Source organism: Hylobates moloch, unplaced genomic scaffold (genome assembly GCF_009828535.3).
Source record: "Hylobates moloch isolate HMO894 unplaced genomic scaffold, HMol_V3 SCAFFOLD_5, whole genome shotgun sequence".
Classification (NCBI taxonomy): domain Eukaryota; kingdom Metazoa; phylum Chordata; class Mammalia; order Primates; family Hylobatidae; genus Hylobates; species Hylobates moloch.
The window spans coordinates 148,796,597-148,823,689 of record NW_026652280.1 but is presented as its reverse complement, the minus strand read 5'-3'; the positions used below and the strand labels follow the sequence as shown (position 1 = coordinate 148,823,689).

The window sequence follows — 27,093 nt, the reverse complement described above, 5'->3', positions numbered from 1 at the left end:
CAATATTTGTAAGTCATAAAGTGATCTATAAGTGATGATTTTATAAAGGGAGCGCCTGCAGATCAGGGCTTAGGCAGAGAAACATCAAAAGCCAATGTGAGGCTGGGCACGGTGGCTCATGCTTGTAATCCCAGCACTTTGGGAGGCTGAGGCAGGCAGATTGCCTAGGTCGGGAGTTTAAGACCAGACTGGCCAACGTGGTGAAACTCCGTCTCTACTAAAAATACAAAAATTAGCTGGGTGTGGTGGTGGGTGCCTGTAATCCCAGCTACTCGGGAGGCTGAGCCAGGAGAATTGCATGAACATGGGAGGTGGGGGTTGCAGTGAGCTGAGATGGCGCCACTGCACTCCACACTCCAGCCTGGGTGATAGAGTGAAACTCAGTCTCCCAAAAAAAAAAAAAAAAAAAAAAAAAAGCCAACCTGAAAGGAAGCATTCAGTGAGGCAGAAGGACCAAAAGGGAGGTGGGAGGTGTGCTGAAGAAAACCGAGCAAGAAAAAAATTGCAAGGAGACAAGGAGTAAAGAGAGTACACGCAACAAATATCAGGAAAGGAGAGGCCTGGGAATCAGGGCTAGATTTGGGGATTCTGATGTCATTATTATCTTTGAAATTAAAAATCATTCCTCATTTTCCACAGAAACTGATGCAGAGCCTCATCAGTTTAATTTCTGCAACAACCAATAAAATTACTTACATGCAACTGGTATCAATAGATATTGTTTTTATAGTTATGTTTCTGTTTTATGATTATAACGATTCCTTATTTTACTTCCTGTTATTATTTTGTGTTTCCAACAGAAGAGGTTCAATTAAGTGATTGAAAGCTTCAGGAAGAAATTTAAGCTAAATTGAAATGAGGGAGTAACATCAGCAAGATGATGAAATGGAAGATCCCCTACTATCACTCCCTCCATAAAAATACAACTGGAAACTACTTAAAGACAAGAACACAACCCTGAGTTCACCACAATTCAAGGGAGAATTGAAGAAACCTCCGGGGCCCTCAAAATTGAGAGAAGCTGTGACAGGTAAGAAAACTGGCTGTTTCAGACATCGCAGCCCCCTCCATCAAGCTGGCATAATGCTGCTCATGGAGAATTTTCCTAGACTCATGGTTTCTAAGGTAAGAAGGGGGAGTTGGAAGTGAACATACGATCTCCCCACCAGTATGGGAATCTTCTCAGGAAGCCCACTTCTGCCCCATCCCATGGGAACAATTGGGAGTGTCAGAAGGGCTGAATTACTTGGGATGAACTGAGACAAAGAGTGGGACACTGATCATAGCGACTGGCACATGGATCTTGGTGGTTACTCTTCACTCCAATCAATATGGACACCACATTGAAGAGATTGGCTGGCACCATAGTGCTATAGGGTACATAGTCTGTGAGATGGCCTGAATCCCTAGCCAGATTTCAACAAAGACTAGGTGTTCCTATGGAGCCTCCACTGGACCAGAAACAACTAGAAATGTTAGGATTGAGTTCCAGTGACTGCTTAAGTCTTCCACAAACTGGGAGACAGTGGCAGGGCAGCCATATAGCTCCAGGGCATTGTTAACTTAGTGCTCACTATAAGTCTTCCCCAGACTGGGAAACAGTGGCAGGGCGAAAGTTAGTTCCAGTGCAGTGATTTAGTTCTGGTACTAACTATAAATTCTCCCAAAAAAAAAAAAAAAAAGAATATCAGCAGTTAAGTTCTGATACAAAGTAGTAAAGTTCAAACACCACCAAAGAACACCTGCAAGAACTGGAAGAGGTAGCTATCTCCTAAAATGTGCAGGTATTAAGGCAAAGCCACAAGAATTGTAAAAACTCAGGGAAATATGACCTTACCAAAAGAAATCAACAAAGCTCCAGCAATGGAGCTAGAAGTGAAGACCTAGGAAATGTTAAACAGACAATTCAAAATAATCCTCTTAAACAAATTTAGAGAATCACAAGAAAATATGGATAGAAAATACAAAATTTGGAAAGTAACCCAGGAACAAAATGAGATATTTGACAAAGAAATAAAAGAAATAATAAATAAAAACAAACAAATCTTTTATTTCTAGGTTTCTAGAAATAAAGAAACCATAACTAAACTGATGCAATAACTAAACTGAAAAACTCATTAGAAAGCTTCAACAGCAGACTTGATTAGAGAAAAGAATTAGCAAGTTTGAAGACAGCACATATGAAATTACCTAATCAGAGGAGAAAAAAAGAAAAAAGAATTTAAAAGTGTAAAAAAGAACTTTTTAAGAATTATGGCACATGATCAAGCAAACTAACCTCTGCATAGTAGGAATTCCCAAAGGAGGCAAGAGGGAAAAAGGCCTAGAAGGCATATTTAACAAAATAATGGTGAAAATTTCCCAAAGATGGAGAAAGGGGACACCATTCAGATACAGGAATCTCAGAGGTCGTCAATCAAATTAAACCCAAAGAGGAAATCCCTAAGGCATATCATAATCAAATTAGCAAAAATCAGAGACCAAAAAAATACTCAGTGCAGCAAAAGAAAAGAAAAATATTACATTAAACAAAGCACCAATACAGCTTTCACTGGATTTCACAGCAGAAATCCTACAGGCCAGGTGAGAATGGGAAGCTTCAAAGTGCTGAAAGAAAAAAAAAAAAAAAAACTGTCAACCAGAATAATGTGCCCAGCAAAGCTATTAAAACAAGAAGAGAGATAAAGACTTTCTCGGACAAACAAAAACTGAGGGAATTTGTCAACACCAGACCTGTGTTACAAGACATGCTAAAGAGAGTTCTTCAATCTGAAAGAAATGGATGCTAACATGTAACAAGAAACAATCTGCAGGTATGAAACTCATTGGTAAAAGAAAGAAAACGGACAAATTCAGAATACACCAATAGTGAAATTAGGGTAAGTAAATGACCTATATCTTAAATATGAAGATTAAAAGACAAAACCACTGAAATCAATAACTATAATTTATTAAGAGATGTACAATGTAAAAAAAGTAAATTGAAACACGAAAAAGTCAAAATGTGGTGAGAGGATGGTATTAAAGTGTAGAGTTTGTTGTTTCTTATCTTTTCTTTGCAATAAAATATAAGTCACTCTCAGTTTAAAATAACTTATTATAAATATAAGAGGGTTTTTGTAAGCCTCATGTTAACCATAAAGCAAAAACCTACAATAGATGTATAAAAATAAATAGCATGGAATAAAAATGTACTACCAGAGGAAATCACTTAACCACAAAAGAAGAGAGTGAGAGAGGAAAAAGGGAAGAATTCACAAAACAACAAGAAGTCAAGTAACAAAATGGCAGTAGTAAACCCTTACTATGAATAATAACTTTGAATGTAAATGGATCAAATTGTCCAACCAAAAGACATAGAGTGGCTGAATGGATTTAAAAAACAAGATCCAACTGTATGCTATCTACAAGTACTTCACTTAATCTATAAAGACATTCACAGAGACTAAAAGTGAAGGAATGAAAAAAGGTATTTCATGCAAATAGAAACCAAAAAGCAACAGGGATAGGTTTGCTAATATCAGATAAACTAGACTTGAAGCCAAGAGTCGTTTTTAAAATGACAAAAAAGAAAGCCATTATATAATGATATAGGGGACAGTATAGCAAGAATACATAATAATTGTAAATATATATGCATCCAATACTGGAGCATACAAATATGTAAAAAAGTTAATAGACTTAAAGGGAGAGATTGACTACAATAAATAGTAGTAGGAGATTTCAACACCCCATTTTCAGTGATGCCCAGATCACTCAGACAGAAAAGTAACAAAGAAACATTGGAGTTAAACTGAACTCTAGACCAAGGGAACATAACAGATATTTTATGTTATGTTATATTTTATTTTACTTTATGTTACAGATATTACAGAACATTCCATCCAACAGCTGCAGAATACACATTTTTCTCAACAGCACATAGAAGATTATCTAGGATAGATCATATGTTAGGTCCCAAAACAAGTTTTGACACATTCTTTAAAAATCCAAATCATATCAAGTGCATTTCTTAACATAATTATTCCAATTATTCTACCATTCTGGAATAAAACTAGAAACCAGTTTTAAAAAAAGAAACACTGGAAATTGTACAAATTCATGGAAATGAAACAACATATTCCTGGACACTGAATGGGCCAACAACGAAATTAAAAAGGAAATTTAAAATTACCTTCAGACAAATGAAAATGGAAACATGACATACTAAAGCCGATGTAATATATCAAAGCAGTTCTAAGAGCAGTTCTGTAGCAATAAATGCCTACATCAAAAAAGTAGAAAGACTTCAAATAAACAACCTAAAGATCACCTCAAGGAACTAGACAAGCAAAAACAAACAACACTGATAATTCAGATAAAGCATCTATGTGAACAATACTTTTGTATTTTTGACGAAGCAATTTTTGATGAAGCACAAATTGCACTTTTGAAATAATAAATGAAATTAACAAAACTTTAGCTAGACCAAAGAAAAGAGAGAGGACTCAAATAAATAATATCAGAAACAAAAAAGGAGATATTACAATGGATACCACAGAAATAGAGAATCATTAGAGATTATTATGAATAACTATATGCCAATAAATTGGAAAAACTAGAAAAAAAAGATTAATTCCTGAGCCCTTACAACCTACCAAGATGAAACCAGGAAGAAATAGAAAACCTGAACAGACCAATAACAAGTAATGAGATTAAAACAGTAATTAAAAAGTCTCCCATCAAAGAAAAGCCCAAGATCTGATGTATTCACTGTTGAATTCTACCAAACATTTAAAGAAGAATTAATACCAATTCTACACAAACTATTCAAAAATCTTAAAGAAGAAGGAATACTTCCAAACCCATTCTATAAGGCCAGCATTACCAAGATACCAAAATTAGACAAATACACAATTCAAAAAGAAAACCACAAACCAATTTCACTGATAAACATAGATGCAAAAATTCTTAACAAATATCAGCAAACTGAATTCCACAACATATTTAAAAAGATCATTCCATCATAGTCAAGTGAGATTTATCCAAGAGATGCAATAATGGTTCAACATATGCAAATCAGTAAACTTGATACACCACACTGACAGAATCAAGAATAAAAATTGTATGATCATTTCAATAAATGCTTAAAAAGTATTTGATAAATTTCAACATTTTTTCCATGATTAAAACTCTCAACTAATTGGGTATAGAGGGAACATACTTCAAAAAAATGAAGGTGAATATGTGAAAAACCCACAGATAATATACTGAATAAGGAAAAATTGAAAGCCTTTCCTCTAAGATCTGGAACACAGCAAGGATCCCCATTCTCACCACTTTTTCAATAGAGTACTGGAAGTTCTAGCCAGAAAAATTAGGCAAGAGAAAGAAAATAAAGGACATCTAAATTGGAAAGGAAGAAGTCAAGTTATCTTTGTTCACAGATGACATGATTCTATGTTTTGAAAACTTTGTGATTCCATGAAGAAACTATAATAACTGATAAATTTGGTAAAGTTGTAGGATACAAAGTCAACATATAAAAATTAGTAGCACTTCTACATGCCAGTGGAAACAATCTGAAAACAATCAATAAAGTAATCCCATTTATAATAGTGACAAAAAGTTGAAATAGCTAAAAATAAATTTAACTGAGGAAATGAAAGCTCTCTACAAGGAAAACTATAAAACACTGATGAAAGAAGTTAAAGAAGACTCACAAAAAATGGAATGATATCCCATGTTCATGGATTGGAATAATTAATATTGCTAAAATGTCCATACTACCCAAAACAATCTACAAAGTCAATGCAATCCCTATCAAAATACCAATGATATTATTCACAGAAGAAGAGAAAAACAATTTTAAAATTTGTATGGCACCACTAAAGACCCCAAATAACCAAAGCAAACCTGAGAAAATGAACAAAGCTGGAGGTATTACACTACTTGATTTCAGAATATACTGCAAGGCTATAGTAACAAAAACAGCAGTACTGGCATAAAAACGGACACTTAGGCCCAATGGAACAGAATAGAGAACACAGAAATAAATCCACACATTTATAACCAACTCATTTTTGACACAGGTGCCAAGAACATACTTTGGGGAAAGAACGATCTCTTCAACACATGGGAAAACTAGATATCCATATGCAGAAAAATAAAACTAGATTCCTATCCTTCACATTATTCCAATACCAAATATAAAGGGATAAAAAATTTAAAAAATAAGACCTGGAACTGTGAAATTACTAAAAGAAAACAGCGAGGAATCACTTCAGGACATTGGTCTGGGCAAAGATGTTTGGGGTAAGACCTCAAAAGTACACACAATAAAACCCAAAAATAGACAAGTTGGATTATATCAAGCTAAAAATGTTTTACATAGCAAAGAAAACAGTCTACAGAGACAACATACAGAATGGAAGAAAATATTTGCAAAGCATCTATCTGAAAAGTGATTACTAAACAGAATATATAAGCAACTCAAATAACTCAATAAGAAAAAAACAAATAATTCAATTTTTAAAATGGGCAAACGATCTAAATAGACATTTTGCCAAAGCAGACATACAAATGGCAAAGAGGAATATGAGAAAAGTGTTCAGTACTACTAATCATCAGGGAAACACAAATCAAAACTACAGTGGGATATCATCTCACCCATTAGAATGGCTATTATCAAAAAGACAAAAAATAACAAATGCTGGTAAGGATGTGGAGAAAGGGCAATGGTCATATACTGTTGGTGGGATAGTAAATTAGGTTGCCTTTATGGACAACAGTATGGAAGTTTCTTCAAAAACTTAAAATAAATCCACAATATGATCTACTGAGTATATATCCAAAAAAGAAAGGAAATCAGAACACCAAAGAGCTATTGGAGGAAGAAGCAAAGCAAGATGGCCAAATAGATCCCTCCAGTGATTGTCCCCACTGCAGAAACATCAAATTGAACAAATATCTTTGCAAGAAAACACCTTCATAAGAAGAGATAGTCTGTTGAGCCTTCACAGTGCCTGGTTTTAATATGATATCAAGGAAAGAGGAACTGAAAAGGATAGGAAAGACCGTCTTGCATTGGCTACACTACCCATCCCCCATCCCAGGAAATGCATGGAAAGAAAATCTATGTGCTTGGGGGAGGGAGAGTGAAGTGATTGTGTAACTTTGCATTGGAACTCAGTGCTGCCCTATCACAGAGGAACCCAGCACAGGGAAGAATTCTGCCATTGCCCATGGAGGGAGAACATAGCCTCAGCCAGAGTAGAATCCTCTGCCCCAAAGAAGTTCCAGCTAGCTCCACCATGGACTCACTAAAGTGACCTGGAGTCCTGAATATATTTGAAAGGCAGGCAGGCCACAAGGAATGCAGTCTCTAAGCAAGTCCTGGTGCTGCACTGGGCTCGAAGTCAGTGGACTTGGGGTGCAGCAACCCAGTGAAACATCAGCTGCTACAGCTAAGGGAATGCTTACATCACCCCTCCAACAACTCCAAGCAGTACAGCTCAAGTAGACTCCTTCCACTTGCAGGAAAGAGAGGGAAGATTACAGAGGACTTTGCCTTGCAACTTGGGTACCAGCTCAGCCACAATGAACTAAAGCATCAGGCAGATTCCTGAAGCCCCGGATTCCAGGCCCTAGTTTCTGGACAAGCATTTCTAGACCCACCCTGTGCCAGAAGGCAACCCAGTGCCTAGAAGGAAAGGACCCAGTCCTGACAGGATTCACCACCTGATGACTAAAGAGCTGTTGGTCTTTGAATAAACATCAGTAATAGCCAGGCAGTAGTCACCATGGGCCTTGAGCAAGATATAGCACTATGCTGACTTCAGGTGTGATCCAGCACAGTCCCAGCTGTGGTGACCAGGGAAGTACTTGCATCACAACTCCCCCAACTCCAGGCAGCCTAGCATGGAAAGACAGGCTCCTGTCTGGGGTAAGTGAGGGAAGAAAATGAGAGATCCTGCTTTGTAATCCAGGGGATTCTTTTGGATATTACCCAAGCCCTCTTTGAGCCTGCAAGTGTCGCGGTGTTACTGGGCTCGGGGTGCTCTTTAGTCCAGATACATCTGCAGTGACCGGAGACTTAGATGACAACATTCCATTCTCTTTGAATATCTCAAAAGTCTTCTCAAGAAAGATTGGTACAAACAAGCCCAGACTGTGAAGATTAGAAAAAATACCTAATTCTTCAATGTCCAGGCATCAATAAACATCCATAGACATCAAGACTATCCAGGAAAAGATGACCTCACCAAACAAACTAAATAAGGCACCAGTGACCAATCCTGCAGTGACAGAGATGTGTGAACTTTCACATGGGGAATTCAAAATAGTTACTTTAAGGAAGCTCAACAAACTTCAAGATAATACAGACAAGGAATCCAGATTTCTATCAAAAATTTTTAACAAAGAGATTGAAATTTAAAAAAAAAAAATTAAGAAGAAATTCTGGAGTGGAAAAATTCAACTGACAAACTGAAAAATGCATCAGAGACTCTAAACAGCAGAATTGATTAAGCAGAAGAAAAAATTAGTGAGCTTCAAGACAGGTTATACGAAAATATATGGTCAGAGGAGAAAAAATTGAAATGAATAAAAAAGAATGAAGCATGCCTACAAGATATAGAAAACAGCATCAAAAGGGCAAACCTTAAGAGTTATTGGCCTTAAAGAAGAAGTAGAGAGATTAAGCTAGAAAGCTTATTCAAATAAATAACAGAACTTTCTAAACCTAGAGAAAGATACCAATATTCAAGTATAAGAAGGTCACAGAACACCAGGAAGATTTAACCCAAATAAGACTATCTCAAGATATTTAATAAAACCTCAAAGGTCAAGGATAAAGGATTCTAAAGGCAACAAAAGAAGCAAATAACATATAAAGATCTCCAATGTGTCTGGCAGACTTCTCAGTGGAAACCTTATAGTCCAGGAGATAGCGGCATGACATATTTAAAGTGATGAAAGAAATAAAACTTTTATCCTAGAATAGTATATCCAGTGAAAATTGCTTAAAACGTGAAGAAGAAATAAAGACTTTCCCAGACAAATAAAAGCTGAGTGATTTTGTCAACACCAGACCTGTCCTACAAGAAATGCTGAAAGGACTCCTTCAATCTGAAAGAAAGGGTTGTTAATGAGCAATAAAAATTTATCCAAAGTTACAAAACACTGATAAGAGTAAGTACACAGATAAATACAGAATACTCTAACACTGTAATTGTGGTGTGTAAACCACTCATTTACTGAGTAGGAATACTAAAAGACAAAGCTGTCAAATACAATAACTACAACAAAGTTTTAAGAGGCAGAGTGTATAAAAAGATAAGAAACAACAAGAAGTTTAAAAAGTCAGGGGGATGGAGTTGAAGTGTAGAACTTTTATTAGTTTTCTCTTTGCTCTTTTGTTTTTGTTTTTTTTTTGTAATCAGAGTTAAGCTGTCATGAGTTTAAAATAATTAGTTATAAGATATCATTTACAAGCCTCATGGTAACCTCAAATTAAAAAAACCTACAACAGATACACAAAAAATAAACAGCAAAAAATTAAAGCATACTACCAGAGAAAAATCACTTTTACACAAAGAAACCAGGAAGGAAGGAAAACCAAAAATCAACCAGAAAATAAATAAAATGGCAGTAGTATCATATGATCCAGCAATCTCAATACTGAGTTAGAAAAGACAGGAAATTGGTACATCCAAGAGATATCTGCACCCCCATGTTTATTGCAGCACTATTCACAATAGCCAAGATTTGGAATCAACCTAAGTATCCATCAACAGGTGAATGGATAGAGAAAATGTGGTACATATACACCAAACTGGTCCAACCCATGTCCCATGGGCCACATGTGGCCCAGGATGGTTTTGAATGCAGTCCAACACAAATTCGTAAACTTTCTTAAAACATTATGAGATTTTTTGTGTGTGTTTTTTTTAGCTCATCAGCTATCATTAGTGTTAGTGTATTTTAAGTGTGGCCCAAGACAATTCTAACAATGTGGCATATGGAAGCTAAAATGTTGGACACCCCAAATGGAATATTATTCAGCCTGTCATTTGCAACAACATGAACGGAACTGGAGGACATTGCGTCAGGCACAGAAAGACAAATTTTGCATTTTCTCACTCATATTTGGGAGCTAAAAATTAAAACAATGGAACTCATGGAACTAGAAAGCAGAATGATGCTTACCAGAGGCTGGGAAATGTAGCAGGGAGTAGAAGAAAGAGTGGGGATAGTTAGTGGGTATAAAAATATAGGTAGAATGAATAAGAACTAGTATTTAATAGCACAACTGGGTGACTTTATTTTGTTCTTAAGTTCAGGGGTACATGTGCAGGATGTGCAGGTTTGTTACATAGGTAAATGTGTGTCAAGGGGGTTTGTAGTACAGATTATTTCATCAGCCAGGTATTAATATGGTATTATCCATTAGTTAGTTTTCCGTATCCTCTCCCTCCTCCCACCCTCTGAGAAGCCCCAGTATGCATTGTTCCCCTCTATGTGTCCGTCTGTTCTCATCATTTAGCTCCCCCTTCTAAGTAAGGACACATATGTTTGGTTTTCTGTTCCTGCATTAGTTTGCTAAGCATGATGGCCTCCAACTCCATCCATGTTCCAGCAAAGGACATAATCTCATTCCCTTTTATGGCTGCATAGTATTCCATGGTGTATATGTACCACATCTTTTTTATCCAGTCTATCATTGATGGGCATTTAGGTTGATTCCATGTCTTTGCTATTGTGAATAGTGCTGCAATGAACACACATGTGCATGTGTCTTTATAAAAGAATGATTTCTTTTCCATTGGGTATATACCCAGTAATGGGAGTGCTGGTTCAAATGGTATTTCTGTCTCTAGGTCTTTGAGGGATCATCACACTATCTTTCACAATGGTTGAACTAATTTACACTCCCACCAGCAGTGAAAAGCATTCCTTTTTCTCCACAACCTTGCCAGCATCTATTATTTTTTGACTTTTAACAATAGCCATTCTGACTGACATGAGATGATATCTCATTGTGGTTTTGATTTGCTTTTCTGTAATGATGAATGATGCACAGCTGGGTGACTTTAGTCAACAATAATTTATTGTATATTTAAAAATAACTAAAATAGTAGAATTGGAATGGCAGTAATATAAAAAAATGATGAATGTTTGAGGTGATGGATACTCCAATTACCCTGATGTGATTATTACACATTGTATGCATATATCAAAACATCACATGTACCCCATAAATATATATACCTATTATATACCCACAATAATTAAAAATCCATTTTTTTAAAAAAAGGCCTGGTGCCGTGGCTCATTCCTATAATCCTAGCACTTTTGGAGGCCAGGGTGAGAAGATCACTTGAGATCAGAGTTCAAGACCAGCCTGAGCAACATAGCAAGACTTTGCCTCTAAAAATAAAAATAAAAAATTAACCAGGTATAGTGGTAAGCACCTGCAGTACTAGCTACTTGGGAGGCTGAGGGAGGAGGATCACATGAGTCCAGAAGTTAGACGTTGCAGTGATCTATGACTGCACCACTGCAATCCAGCCTCAGCAACAGAGTGAGACCCTGTCTCTATGAAATTTTTTTTTTAATTTACAGAGGTATCTGCACTTCCATGTTTATTGCAGCATTATTCACAATAGCCAAGATATAGCAGCAACCTGAGTGTCCATCAATGGATAAATGGATAAAGAAAAAGTGGTATATATACACAATGAAATATTATTCAGCCATAAAAAAGAATGAAATCCTGTTATGTGCAGCAACATGAATGGAAGTGGAGGACATTTTGCTAAGTGAAATAAGCCAGACTCAATAAAATAAATATTGCATGTTCTCATTAATATGTGGAAGCTAAAATGTTGATATCATGAAGAAATAAGCCAGATTCAATAAGACAAATATTGCATGTTCTCATTCACATGTGGAAGCTAAAATGTTGGTATCATGAAGATAGAGAGTAGAATGATGGTTACCAGAGGCTGGGAAGGGTAGGGGCAAAGGGGATATGAAGAGAGGTTGGTTAATGGGTACAAACATACAGTTTTATAGAAGGAATAAGTTACAGTGTTTGATAGCACAGCAGAGTGACAAAAGTTAATAATTTATTGCATATTTCTAACTAGCTAGAACAGAAGATTTGGAATGTTCCTAACACAAAGAAATGATAAATGTTGGGGGTGATGATTATCCTAATTATCCTGATTTAATCATCATGCATTGTATGCTTGTATCAAAATATTACATATACTCCATAACTAGATACAATTATTATGTATCAATAAGATAAATAAACAAATAATAAAATCAAATTGGAAGTAAGTGTATGTTTTCCAAGGGGAAATGGGGGAGGGGGTATGGTGGAGGGATTTCAGATATCCGAAAAGACAGATGTATGAAAGCAAAAAGTAGTGGAGAGATGGTAATTAGACCAATTTAGTGGACTGGCTGAAGGTTCTTTTATGAATGTTGTTGGCAGTAAAGCTAGAAAGCTCATTAGTGACAACACAGAAGAGCTTACATGTAAGACTGAACATGTTTGTTTATTCTCCTGCAATATACAAACATGTTGTATATACAAACATGAGGGATCCCCACAGACTAGGAGGTAAGGAAGACAAAGAACCAAACTACCATTAATGTGAGGATGGTGTGCAGTAGATTGTGGGCAGCAAGGCAAGTTCGTCTGAAGCCTTTTCCCAGTTAGAGAGAGGTCAGGTGAGAACTAGTCTCTACCAAGTGGAAGTTTCATCAGTCAAGTCACATCTAGAGTTGAGACAAGAGACTGAAAAACAAATACTCTGCGAGACACTTAGACCCAGAGCCAGGCTAGAACATCCAAAATCTATTTACCCATCTAAAAAGCAAGTTGAAATGTGGCAACCAAGGTGTAGAGCCAAAACAGGGTAAAAGTAACCGAGAGATCCAGCCAGGATGGACAGGGCAGAAGGAGGCAACAGTAGGAAATTCCTAAGTCAGAGTGCAACTACTGGCTAATAGGCTGCCACAGGCCCTTGGGGAGAGTCAGAATGCAGATGGGGTTGCAAATATAAGAGATATTTCAAAATAATAATGCATGAGGCTTGATGACTGTTAGAAGCCAAAAGTGAGAATAATTGTCAACACAGTGACCAGAAAAATGGTAATGCCATTAACAGAAAGGGGGAGGAAAGTGAGAGTTAGTTTTGAAAGGTGGGGAGAAGATGAAGAGTATGTTTTTGGACATGTTACTTTGAGGTGATGCTAGGTCCTAGTAGAAATGTCTTCATGGTCATTGAAATGTGAGATTGGAGGTCAGGATGGTAACCAGGCCTTAGTTTGTATAGATATACCACAGGATCATATAGAAATGCTTGAAGTTTCAAAAAGGCAGAGAGGGTAAGAAGGGAGAACGATCAAGAGCCAAAATCAGAATCTCACTGTTTGGGACAAAACAGAGAAAAAAAAGTAGAAATAGAGAAAAAAGAAGTGACTGAAGTGACTGAAGAGGTAAGAAAAAACTTAAAGCAGACTGATGAAAAAGGTAGGAAGAAAATTAAAATAGATGAATGTCATAGAACCTGGAGAGGAATATACAAATGGCAGTGTTCACTAGGTCAGAGTAGATGCCGTGGAATAATAGCTTCAGGTACTCACCAGTGTGTCTTCCAGTCCCCTCTACATCCTCATCCTCTGCCCATTCCCCAGCACTTCCTCACATAAGTAGCTCCCCCCCTACTTGGTCAAGACATCATTGCCTCCAGCGGGTAGCAGAAAGAAATGGTCAACACTCATATTTGAATTTCAAAGTAGGCTCTTGAAGTTAATAGGTTTTTGAGTTTTTAAAGAGACTGAGCTGTAGAACTGAGGCCTGGGATTTCTTCTTATAAAGAGCCAGAGTAATACCCACTTGCCATGCTCTCAGAAGTTTCAAGAGCAGAAGGAGAAAGCTTAGTCCCTGACAGGTCCATATGGAAGGTCTTTTTCCGGCCCACTCCAAGAACTGGTCTTCGGGAAGTGTGGTGGATACCAGGCCCACCATAAAACTTCGGGGGATTTCCATAAAGGAATTTGTGTCTGCTTCATATCTGCAACTCCGAAAATGAAACACAGATGACCTCAAAGAAGTGCTTTGAACACAATGAGAAGAAGTAGTGGGACAGATAGCCTGATGGCAGCTCTGGGTTGTTCATAGCCCCAAAGAGGGATGAGGCTAACCAAACCTTCCCTTCGCTCCAGAGAATAAATTATACAAAGGAAACAGCCAGAGGCCCAAATATCTTATAGTCCATGAAGACCACATCTGAAGATACCAATGTGGACTGTGCAAATAGGAAACCAGATGCAGACCCAGTGTACGTGAGCATGCACAATTACCAGCCACCTCAGTAAATTCCAGAGCAGAATTCTCTGCTTATCCAATGCCATAACGCCATATGCGATGCCCCCAGTCCCTGCCCGCTCGTAAGGGAGATGCCATCCTGGGAGAAGGGAAGAAAAGAAAGTGCTCTGAACTGGACTACATTTAAACCTAAATAACTGGGAAATTACTGTATTCTCCTGAGTTTACCTCAAGTAACAAGATAAAGCTTTCTGCCATCAGGAGGAAACAGGAGCTGGAAGTAGAAATTAAATTTAGTTATGGGAAAATAAAGTGAGTTGCCATTTTTGCACACAAGAATTTGTGTCTGTGAAACTTGTATCTGCCTCACATACAAGCCTAACAACTATTTTGATCCATGAAAAATCACAATATTCTATTTTTGATACAGACAAAAAAAGGCACAAAAATGCTAAAAAAATTAAGGACAAAATTGTGCTTAAGCAATATGTAACAGTGCTGCAGCATTATATATAAGGTTATGGGTGTTGGTGAAAAATAAATTTTGTATTCTGTTGTATATAATTGATACATTTACTCAGTTTTTATTACTGCTTTTCCAGCGATGGCTATAAAGGGTAGCAAATATCATTTGTATGGCTTAAGTTTATCAAATACCATTCAATTTCTATTCTATGAATATATTAATGGAATCTCCCAGAAACAAGTCAGTAGAATGTTTTTGAAATTACTTCAACAAAAGATCAATTTTACCTCAAAATATCATATCGTGGAAGAAGGTGCTTTTAAAAATTTATTCATTATTTCATCTGAGGGATGTAAGTAAAGTGTAGTGTAATTTAGACTAATGAAAAAAGCTTTATAATCTAACTCCATTTACTACTCTGAATTAATGTCATAGAATACTTATTAAGATAAAAGGAGCAGTGTGCTACTTCAGTGTCAAGCAGTGTTGGATTTAATCAATTTCAGATGTATACAACCCTGGCTTTCCCAGGCATCCCAACCAGATAGCAGAGAGGCAAGGGGGTGAGTATAGCAAAACTAGGTAATGAATGTAGTCTTTGGTGCTGAACTTTTACCCAGCAGAATTACTGAAATTAATCAGTTTTGCACTGCAAAATTTCTCAGGAACCTCAACTCGCTTCTATTTTAGTGTTAATTCATTTATCAGACAGGGGACTTACTGAGAGGTTCAGGAAGTCTTTGTTCCCCACCGTTTGCTCAAGCATGCCATTATCAATCTAGATAGATCTCGTCTAAATTTCTGATTAGTTCTTTCAGGTGTCCATTACAGAAAACCCGTAATGGGTATGTGGATTAGTTCTACTTCTAGGTGCTTCCTATAGTAGACAAAATGTATTAACCCTAAAATACAAAAGGCATTTCCACTGCAGAAACCCAAAATCCATTCTCTGGCACATGCCATGATTCATGATTTATCAAAGCCTAGAAAGCTCATGCCTGCCAGGGGGCTCTCAGAATAAGACCACCATGCTCTCAGCCTCTACTTATCCAATGGCTAGAGTAAGGAGTGGAGGCGGGGAGATTTATGTGCTCTTGAACTCACAGTCCATCATCAGCAAACTCTTATTTTCTCAATCTCTTCTGTCAACATTTCTCTCACTTTCTTGCTTTACTGTAAACTTGGCTCTCCCCAGAGCCCTCTCATGTGGTAGCTGTTTTTCTTTCATATTTCTGAAAATATTGCGCCTGCGGGTAACACAGAAGTAGGCGTCCTCCCTTTTTCACTCCAAATAATTCTCTTTTCATCCCCCCTAACACTCGCTAACTTTGAATCTCATATCACCTGAATAGACAATACCATTGCCTCTTCTTGTTGCAGGCATCCACCAGATTTCAATTACAGCTCACAGTCACCCTCTTCAACATTATTACTGTCTTAATTCTTAGTGATTTCAAAATCCACATAGATGATCCTTCCAATACTCTAGCGTCTAACTTCCTTTACCTCCCCTTCTCCAGGATCCTGTTTATCACCACCATTGCTCATTCTTATGGTGTATCTTAGACTTTAAAATTACCAAAAATTGCAACTCTTCCTTAACCTAAATTTCCACCATCCATCTTCCCACCACCATCTATTTACCTTCTCTCCCCTTCCTCCTCTCCCTCCTTCCCTTCCTTTCCTTCCTTCCCTCCTTCCCTCCTTCCTTCCTTCCTCCCTCCCTGCCTCTCCTCCCTCCTGGCACAATCTCTGCTCACTGCAACCTCCTCCTTTTAGGCTCAAGTGACCCTCCCATCCAGCCTCCCAAGTAGCTGGGACTACAGGTGTATGCCACTACACAAGGCTAATTGTTGTATTTTTTGTAGAGACAGGATCTCACTTTGTTGCCCAGGTTGGTCTCTAACTCCTGGGCTCAAGTAATCTGCCTGCCTTGGCCTCCCAAATTGCTGGGATTATAGGCATGAGCCACCACATTGCCGCTATTTTTCTTAGAACCCTGTCTCCAAAGATAAGATTTCTGACCATGTCAAAGCCAACAATCTACTGATTCTGCCACCTTTTCACTTTCCCTCACCTCATCAAGGTCCTCACAGTCCTCTTTCTGTAACTTAACATCTGTGTTCAATTATTATAATCACTTCTCTTGTATTCATGCTTACTTCATCATGCTTCAGCATACACCTTACATGCTTGGCTAAAGCCTACACCTTGTTAAATCCAACTCGCAATTGATAACATGGTCACATCCCATATCAAATCCATTATCAAACATGTCTTCAGAATATAACCTAAATACAACTGATTTTTATCACCTCCACCATCAACAGCCTGGTTTTTATCACCTCCACCATCAACACCCTGGTCTAAGCCACCATCATCTCTCTCTGGATCATTGTAATAGCCTCCTGGTTTCTCTGCCCTTGCTCCCTAGACTCTGTGCTCCAAACAGTAGCTAGCCACAGTCAATCTGTAAGTCAGATCATGTCATTCCTCTGCTCAAAACACTCCAATCACTTCCATCTGACCCAGAGTAAAAGCTAAAGTCTTCGGAGTGACCTACAAGGGCATATCAAACAAATATTTGCAGTAAATAAATATTTGTTGAATGAATGAACCTGTATGCATAAAGGACCATTCAAAAACTCATCCATAGCATCTGGGGATGCCTTCTCTGTGCTCTCCTCCTTTCAAGGCTAAGAACTGCAGACTCAAAATGCATCTGACAGGCTCAAAATTGACATCTGATATACCCTCCAGACCATCAGTGGAATATTTTTTTTAATTCGACTTGAACTCTGTGAGGTCAAGATTCAAGTGTTTATTTTTATAGCCCTATCACTTAACATGGTGCCTGGCTCAGAGTAGACATGCATATATTTGCTGTGTACACTGCAAAATAAGATACGTTGGGGAGGAAAGGATCTATGTAGAAATGGCAAACCTGCCCAGAGTGGTTGGAGAAATTTAGGAACCAACATTACATAATTAAATCCCTGTTGCTACTCCTCCTGAAGAGTACTGCAAAAAACTCTCACCTCAGAAAGATCTTCATCAGAGATTAGCAACTGCAATTTGAAGGACCTACCCCTATGAATTTCCCATTGGGATCCACATCTGAAATCCTAGTCTGGTTTCTCTGTCCTTGATCTTTTAATCTGTGTGGAACTTCTTCCAGTTGGCAGTACAAAACAAACTTCCTGTAGGTCAGTGTCAGTTGCTTTAGAGGATAACTGCCTACTCTTTTGGAATGACCCATTGGCTTCTCCAAAATGAATTTCATCTCTGTCACATAGTCTGTATTTTAAACCAAACCATCTTAAATGAATTCCTCTCAAGTGTGATGGAATATCGCCCAGGTATTTTTGTATGATATGGTAACAGAGACAAATAGATAGAAACTTCATTTTATTTACATAAAATAAAAACATATATGCTTTTATATTTATAGATACTTTCTGTAAAGAAAAATAAGATTCTACTAATAGTAGGTACGCTTTGGCAATGGGATAGAATGTTGGCATAGAAGGTGAATAAGTAGAATTTTCTTTTTCACTTCTATGTCTTTTGAAATTTTAAATCCTTGAGTCTATGTTCTTGATTTGTTAATTTTTTACTCAACAAATATTTATCAAGCATATAATGTGGGCAAGGTGCCTGCTTGGCTAGACCAAAAGATAACTATCATTCAGCAGAAAATATAATTTCAACAATAAAAATCACTTCGTGTGCATGGATACTGGAATGTATGAGAGGAGACGAAGAAATCCCTGGATACGAAGAACAAGATTCTAAATTCAGTTTAGCAGAAGTTCTAGAAGCCAATAGATGTTAGTGAATCTTTACCTGCTGCCACTGATGTGGGGTAGTAGCTTGAATTTCTTCATTCACCCTTCACAGTGACATGGAATGTCAGGCTAGCATCTAAGTGCTAGACCACATGCTGGATTCTTCTTTTGACCTAATAGAGTAAGGGACCACCTGCTGCTCCAAGGAGGCAGAGGGACTCATGGTTCTCCTGCAACCAAACCCCGCTATTGCGTGCCCTTCAGCTTTACTGGGAGTTTTCACCTCCTGCAGATTCTCAGCACATAGGGCATACTATATCAGCTGGATTTACACTTTTCTTTGCCCCTAGAATAACACACAGTGGGGAAGGTCAAACTCTCATTCAATGGTGCCTTTTCCCATTAAATCCTCACAGCAGGTGTGCAGAGGAGCTCACTATCATCCCTCCCAGCCACACTTAGTGGTCACTTCTGCTTCTCAGCCTGCATGTCCTTGCTATCTGGACTCCTCTTCTCCTGCTAAAGCCCCTGCCTAGAGTTCTCTTCAATTTGGGAAGGAAGTTGTATTATTTGTATACTTTGAAAATAGCTTAAATTAAGAAAAATCCCAAATTAATCTTTATAGAAATTCTGCAGATGTACTTTGTTTCTGTGTTGCCTTGTCCACTGGTCTCACTGAAGCCACTTCACAATAATAATAATAGCTAACATTTAATGAACACCGATTCAAGCTTTGCATGTATTAACTCATTGAATACTCACAACAACTCTCTACAGTAGCACTAATTTTATCCGCATTGTTCAGATGAGGAAATTAAGGCATTGAGGGCTTGAGTCACTTGCCAAAGAGCATACGTGACTTGCTATAAAGGGCAGAGCCGGGATTTAGATCCCATCCATCAGACTCTAGAATCTGCCTTCTTAACTAGTATACACTGCTTCTTCTTATCCAAAAATTAAAAAGAGATTTTTCTAAGAACAAAAAAAATGAAGTGGACTTTAGTTCATTGCAGGTTTTCAAAGTAAAATTTTGGCCAGCTAGTTTCTATTCCACATTGGTTAAAATACAATGACATATATATTAGAAAGAAACTTGTAATTAAAAAAATCCCCAAATCCTGCACAGGGGTGCAGGACAGTTGTCTCAGTGAACCTGCTTTGCGAAATTGGCACAGAGAGCAGGGTCTTGTCTGGCAAAATCATGGCTCTAGGGCAAAGAAAGACGAGCAATACTACCCATACCCAGCCCAGAGGAGAGACACCAACCTGGGGCAACAGGGGCTGTACATGAAGCTGAATGATCTATGGAGAAGAAAGGGTGATGAGTGGGATGTAGAAACAGGATCTTGCTATGTTAACCAGGCTGGTTTCTAACTCCTAGCCTCAAACAATTCTCCTGCCTCAGCCTTCCAGAGTGCTGGGATTACAGGCATGAGCCACCGTGCCTGGCCTGGAACTTACTTTCTTACTGGGAGAAGGCCATCCAATAGAAACTATAAACAACAAACTGTCAAACTGTATAGTTTGTTAAGTAGTGATCAGTAGTATATAGAAAAATAAGACAGGAGAGAGGAATAGGAAGTTCTGGGGCAGTCAGGGAAAGGAGGTTTACAGTTTAAAATAAGGTTGTCAAGGAAGGGAAGGAACCACCGAGAAGAGGACATTAGAGCAAAGGCATGAGGAGGTTAGGGAATAGACCACATGGTAATTTGAGGGAAGAGCAGTCCAAGTAGAAGACACAGCGAGAGGCCCTGAGAAAAGAACATACCTGGAAGGACCTGGGAATCACAGGGAAGCAGAATGAAGAAGGCAGAGAAGGTTGGGAATAGTAGGAGATAGGTCATGAGGTCAGAACAAAGGAGTGGAGAAGTATAGTGTGTGTGTGTGTGTGTTTAAGGGTGGGTTACATAGGGCACTTTTGGCCACTGTAAAATAATTTTGGGTTTTTCTCTGATGTGTGATGGGTTTTGAGCAAAGAATGACATGATTGGACTTATTTTTTGACAGCACCACTCTAGTTGCTGAGTTGAGAATAGAGGCAGGTGGCAGAAAGTGAAAGCAGGGAGACCAGCAGGAGGCTACTGCAAAAATGCAGGTGAGAAATGATGGTATTTGGACCAAGGTGGTGGTAGTGATGACGGTGAAGAGAACTTAGATTCTGGATATGTTTTGAAGCTACAGTCAACAGGATGTGAGTGATGAAAGAAAGATTCAAGAATAACCCCAAAGCTTCTGGCCTGGGCAACTGGCAGAATTCACTTGCCATTAACAGAGGTAGAAGAAACTTCACAAGGACCAGGAGAAGAGGGGATGATCAGGAAGCTGATTTTGGAATATTAAATTGGAGGTGCCAATTAGACTTTAGAGTGGAATTATCAAGTAGGCATTGTATACAAGAGTTTCTGTAGTTTGAGTAAAGCTCTAGACTGAGGATATAAATTTGGAAAGACTAAGGGCATATAGATGGCATATAAAGCCATGAGGCTGGATGAGATCATAAAGGGAGTGGGTCCATACAGAGAAAAACAAGGTGTCCAAGGGCTGAGTGCTGGTGCCCTTCACAATTAGCAGTCAGGGAGATGAACCAGTGAAATAACAAAAAAGGAACCATCAGTGAGGTAGAGAAAAATGTGGGATGTATTATTCTGCTGACTCTTGAGTTTATTGCTAATTTGAGTATTAGACTTCTATATATTCATATATTGATAATGTAAATCAACAACTGATTCTGAACTCCATCTGATTTTTTTCACCTGCTTTTAAAAAAGCAAATATGACACAAAGACAAGGTGAGGCAGAGGCTATAGCTAGAAAGCACTTAGTGCTCATAGATGAGTGGGGAAGAGGGACTGACGACAGAATGTTTGAATTTGCAGGTGTCTCAGAACATCCGGGAGTATGATTGCTGTAGTTGTCACATGGAAGAGAGAGAGTCATTGTAATCACAGGCGGCAGAAACACTGGGGCAGTATTGAAATTGTGAGTACACCTGATTAGGAGATCAGATCTGAACTAAGAAAATTCAGAAAGAAATATTTTTATTTAAATAATAATAGATAGATATCTAGGTATAGGAAATATCTGGATGCTTTACAGCTTCTCTATTTTCATATCAATGGTGTGGGTTTGCCTACATTATGTCATCCTGAATTAGGAAGCTTGAATGATGTTTTTGCTGTTTTTTATTTAATGGATGTTAATAAACATCTTTTCTGGTGTGGAGAAATGCTATGGATAAATAGGAAAAATAACAAAATCTCAGTATCCTTTGTTATTTATATGATTATATAATTGGTAAATTATACTATTTTAGGAGTACATTCTTGTCATTTGTTATTCTTTTCACAGTCTGTTTTCTCCATACTTTTTCCATCTAGACATGTACCTATTTAGCTCTTTAAAAGGAATTAATTTTTTGATGTTTCAGGACAAAATACTCCTACTAGTTTGGAGGAGAACTGGGAGCTAAAAATAATCTAATTGGCAAGCTTTTGAGTATTAAATAAAAAATTCTCATCTCTCCATGTCCACTGTCTAAAAAACAAGTCTCAAGGATTTCATTAATGTCTGAAGTTTATTTTCACATTTTATTTTTATTTATTTTCCTATGATTCATTAAGGAATTATATTTTAGCTTAAAGATTCTACAAAGTAATACCAATAACAAACAGACTTTAACCTCAGTGTAGTTCTTGGCAATGCAGGCTGTCTATAATATATAGTAGGAAAATTGGCTGAGGCTAAGAGATTCATCAAACCTTATTCATACAAAGCAAACAGTAAGCAGGGACCAGGGATTCTGACTTCCCTGTTACAGAAAAAGTAAGACTTGCGGGAAAGGTAGGGGAAAAAGGAAAAAGAAAAAGTAACACAGACACAGCATATAGTCATCATACTAATAATAATTACCAGTGTTCACCATTGTTTGTGTGTCAGGAACTGTATTTGAATACGATGCATGTTATTTCTAATCCTTATACAATCCAACAGGGTAGCTATTATTTTGTCTTTTCTAAAGAAATTGAGGCAGATAGATTAAGCAATGTGCCCAAGACCACACACCTAATGGGTGGCAGAACTGAGAAATGAAGCTGCTCTACTTCATATCAAAATAGGCTCTATCGTAGATGGTTTTTCTGCATCACACTACTTCTACAGTACATTGCTTCTTAAAAGAATGTAATTATTCAGATTTTTTGTGATCCAATTTTTCCTTTACTCAATAATAGTGTGTAGGGAGTCAGAAATCCAGACTTGAAAACCCAGCTATACAAAGTCAATATACATATTTTGTTTATGACTATTCTAGACTTCCCCTGAACCCCTCGTTCATTGTCTTAAAGCTTAGTGTCATATAATCATTTAAATACCCATTTGGGTAGTACTCAGTCTTAGATAAACATATATCAGCTCCTAGGCGGCCTTCCCTTGCCTCCCTTTCTGAAATCGTCATCATGTGATGAGGGCAGGATGTGGCCTGGTGAGGATGTGACAGAAAAGACTTCTCAGGCACCAGATCCTCTGCCTCCTCTGGTCTGCTGGATGATGTCCTTTGTTTAGCTGTTGCTTGACCTAGAGCTATTAGAACCCAAGATCTGAAGCTCATACAATTCACGATCTGGAATCTACCGGCTTAGTCAGGGGTCAGTCTCCCCAGTTAACTATGCCTCATCTCAGGGAAGGGAAAGGGATGAATGTATTCTTCCTAGACTACCCAGGGTTACTTGATTGATGCAGTCTTTCCTGGATGTAACCACTGTTCTCTTTTATGAATACTTGCACCGGGGTGGTTGTCCCCTTTCTGTGATTTTCACAACTGATCCAGCTTCTGACCTACTGTCTCAGTATGGGATGAATGGGAACCCTACAGACTCAGACCCCTAAAACTCTCCATGGTCATTGGTGGTACTTTGTGAGACTGGGCCTGCTCAGTTGGAGAATACCTATTTAGCATGAGGCTACATCCTGTTTTTGCAGGGCCCCTTCCTCTTATGCTGCAGCAATCCCCAGCAAGCCTGTGCTCCCTCCCATCTCATGGACTGTCTGCCGTATCTCTTGAGAGTAGTGAGCTTGTAGAGAAAATTATTCTCCCAGACCACCTGGCTTACTACAGTGATATCATCTCTTGCCAGTGATCTCTCCCTCACTCCAATAGCCCCAGGGCAGAACAGCAAGCCCTGGATCAGCAGACAACCACCAGGATTTGAGATGTCAGACTTTTTTTTTTTTTTTGAGACAGAGTCTGGCTCTTTCGCCCAGGCCAGACTGCAGTGGCCTGTCTCAGCTCACTGCAAGCTCCGCCTCCCAGGTTCATGCCATTCTCCTGCCTCAGCCTCCCAAGTAGCTGGGACTACAGGTGCCCACCATCGCGCTCGGCTAATTTTTTGTATTTGTAGTAGAGACGGGGTTTCACCATGTTAGCCAGGATGGTCTCGATCTCCTGACCTCGTGATCCGCCCACCTCGGCCTCCCAAAGTGCTGGGATTATAGGCGTGAGCCACCGCGCCCGGCCGAGATGTCAGACTTTTCTTCTGCCAGCCCCTCCAAAAACTTTAGGAGGGCACCTCTTGGGCTCCCTTCCTTCAGCTTCAAGAAAGGGAAGCATTTGAGTGTTTCCTTCCTTCCTCCATGAAAGAGGAGGAGATAATCCCTTAAACATTCTACTCTCCCAGTCCCCCGGGGCTTCTTATCTTTCTCACTGGTAAAGATCATCAGTTCAGTTTGGCCTCTTTCACCTGGGAATAAACCAGAAGTCTCTTACCAAGAACAGGGCCTCTGTAAAACTTGGCACTAGAAAGTTTAGTAATTTTATTCTCAATAAGGTGTTATCTCTTAAAATCCCACACTATTTGTCACCTGGAGCTGGAAAAGGTCTCCCATAATACTTCGCACTGTCCTGTTAGTTATCGAAAATGATGTCAAGTCATTTAAGATTCAGGACATTTTATTCATTTTTCTTCGATTCTTAATATAACTGTGTTTTTGTGTTTTGTTTGTTTGTTTAACAGATTTCTTTCATTTCCCTTCATGTGGTGGTTTCCACTATGGTCACTGAAAGTTTGAAAATTTATAAAATGACTGCCTTCTGATCATTGTTACTGGTATTTCTTTTTAAGGAATAATTTTAATCAGTTGCCCTTTGTACAAAACACAGTTTTTCACAAAGCAAGCACAGAACCATAAAACTCAGGTGTAAAAGAGATGTTATACATCAGCTGAACCAAATTTCTTCTTTTACAAATGAGAAAACTAAGACTCAGACGGTTAAGTAATTTGGCCAGTGCCATATTGCTAGTTAATTAGCAGAGTTTGGTCAGGACTCCCTAGTCCTTCAGAACACATGTAAACCTTGTAGCTGGAATTATTTGTGTAATTATGAATGTATAGTCTGACTTACTCCACCCCCAGACACACATACACACTCATGCTTAAGCTCTTTCCAGGGAAGAATTATCTGTTTTGTTCTCTGCTGAATCCCCAGTGCCTATCACAGGCTCTTGAATATAAATGTCTGTAAAATAAAGGAATGAATGAATGAGTGGATATATTCAACAGATATATGTGCAGATACTACTATTATTTAGACAGCAGTGCTTGGTTTGGGAGATGTAAAGATGAATAAGACAGGGTCCAGAAGAGAGGCAGACACAGAAACCAAGGGCACAGGAGCCCAGGGGAATGACTCATTCTGGGAAATTGTGTTTCTTCTGGTCCTGCATTGAGAAGGCAGCTCTAGGGAATATGTACAGAGAGGTGCAGCCCTGAAGACCTTCATCACTTCCTGCCAGATCCAGCACATAGATCTCCACTCAAGACCTTGTACACTATTTCCTCTTAGACAATTGCATATTGCATTTCTGTTCTGTTTTATTCTAGAAGAGTGGCTCATAGTAAGTTAAAAATACACCAATGTGTCCACAATTTCAGTGGAACAGATGACTCACAGTTCAAATCACATGAAGGGAAATGATTACAAGTCAGCTGTGAACTTATTGGTTCCAGAATAATTTAAGGCACTAGCCTGCCTAGTTCAATGAAGACACTGGTGGAATTTTTTCCACATGTGGTTCATAATCACGTGTAGAATTGATTTCCGAGTCTCCTCAGGAGCCTTCTGATGTTGCTATGTGGTGCTATAACATTAGAGAGGCTATGTAATAGTCAGGTTCAATATTTTTTCCATCAATGAGGGCACCAAAGGAGAGAGATGAGGTTCCTTCTTTTCTGTGTTCACATTCAAACTTCCAGTCATGGGGCTGTGAAGAAGGGAGTGCTCTCAGCTCATATTAGCCACTCAACAAATTATTACCAGATCCTATTTTCCTAACAACTAATGAGAAAGTGGTATGTGCCACTAAAAAAGAATGGTGAACACTTCCCCAGGGGCATAAGTTATGCCCATCTATTAGATTTACCTTCTCTCTCCAGGAGGATGCCCAGGTTGGGCACTCCACCCTATGACTGAGATAAAGGTGAAGGTGCAGCTGCTAGATGTAGAAACGGTTAAAATAAGAAACAAGTTTGTATCACCAGTTCCCTAGTGCTAACATGGGTCAAGTATTTCAATGTGAAATGTCTCATATAGAAATTTAGCAGTGGGCAATGGCAATCAGCAGACTGTTTTCCAAGGGTCATTTGGGTAATATAAGCCTTCTGTATAGAGTAAAATAACTAAGAATGCTGGTTAAATAAAGATAACAAATAAAGAAAAAATACATATCAAATCTTAGAGAATGTGGGAAATATGCAGCAGAGATATTCAATAAAAAATCTTTTGTTAATAACGGAAATACAATTCTAGAGAACCTGGAAAGTAAAAAATAAGTTCTTTGGCAGTATTAACAACAACAAAAAGGGGGTATTTTTACTATATAGTGTGTTTTGGCTGGTAGAGAAAGATAAAATGACCAAGACCTTGAAACTGAATGTCTAGAGGTGCTAAATCAACAGTGTTTTAAAACTCCTGCTAATGACCAATGCAGAAACAATACAAGAAAGCAAACAAAAAGACCTCTTTTGCTTCAGTGCATAGAGTATGAAAGTATATCTGTGAATTGGGATTAATAAGGTAGAGTTGTTCAGAGTTCATTGGAATCATTTGTACATATTCATATGTAAACTCATATTATACACAATTCAGAGTAGAGATGATAGTTTCTCCTGTGAAAGGAGGTATGATTAGCAGTATCGGTGGACACGTAAAACTATCTGGAACTGTCTACTGGTTTGGTTCCAGTACCTGTGCTCCTTGCCTAGTTGTTGATGACTGCCATGAAAGTGGTGATAGTTCACCATAAAATCATATTTAGTTCTCAGAGAGCCTAGGCATTTAGTAGAGATCAATGACATTTACTAATATTTGCACAAACACAGAAAGTGAAGTTATTTTGGTAATAAATAATTTAAATTATTATGTATTCTCAAAGTCCTTGAAATCAAACTTTCTAACAACAATGAGTACCAAATTGCTTCTATAAATACATTTTTATGAAGATTCAACATATTTATTGGAT

At 38.2% G+C, this 27,093-nt stretch overlaps 1 long non-coding RNA gene across 1 annotated transcript; it reads left to right on the top strand.

Moving 5' to 3' along the window:
• Positions 1–829: 829 nt before the first annotated feature.
• LOC131383624 (uncharacterized) lies at positions 830–21,559 on the top strand. Its single transcript, XR_009213787.1, has 4 exons — positions 830–1,030; positions 15,228–15,355; positions 20,588–20,675; positions 21,457–21,559. It is a non-coding gene; the product is annotated as an uncharacterized LOC131383624 (long non-coding RNA).
• The last annotated feature ends 5,534 nt before the right edge of the window (positions 21,560–27,093 follow it).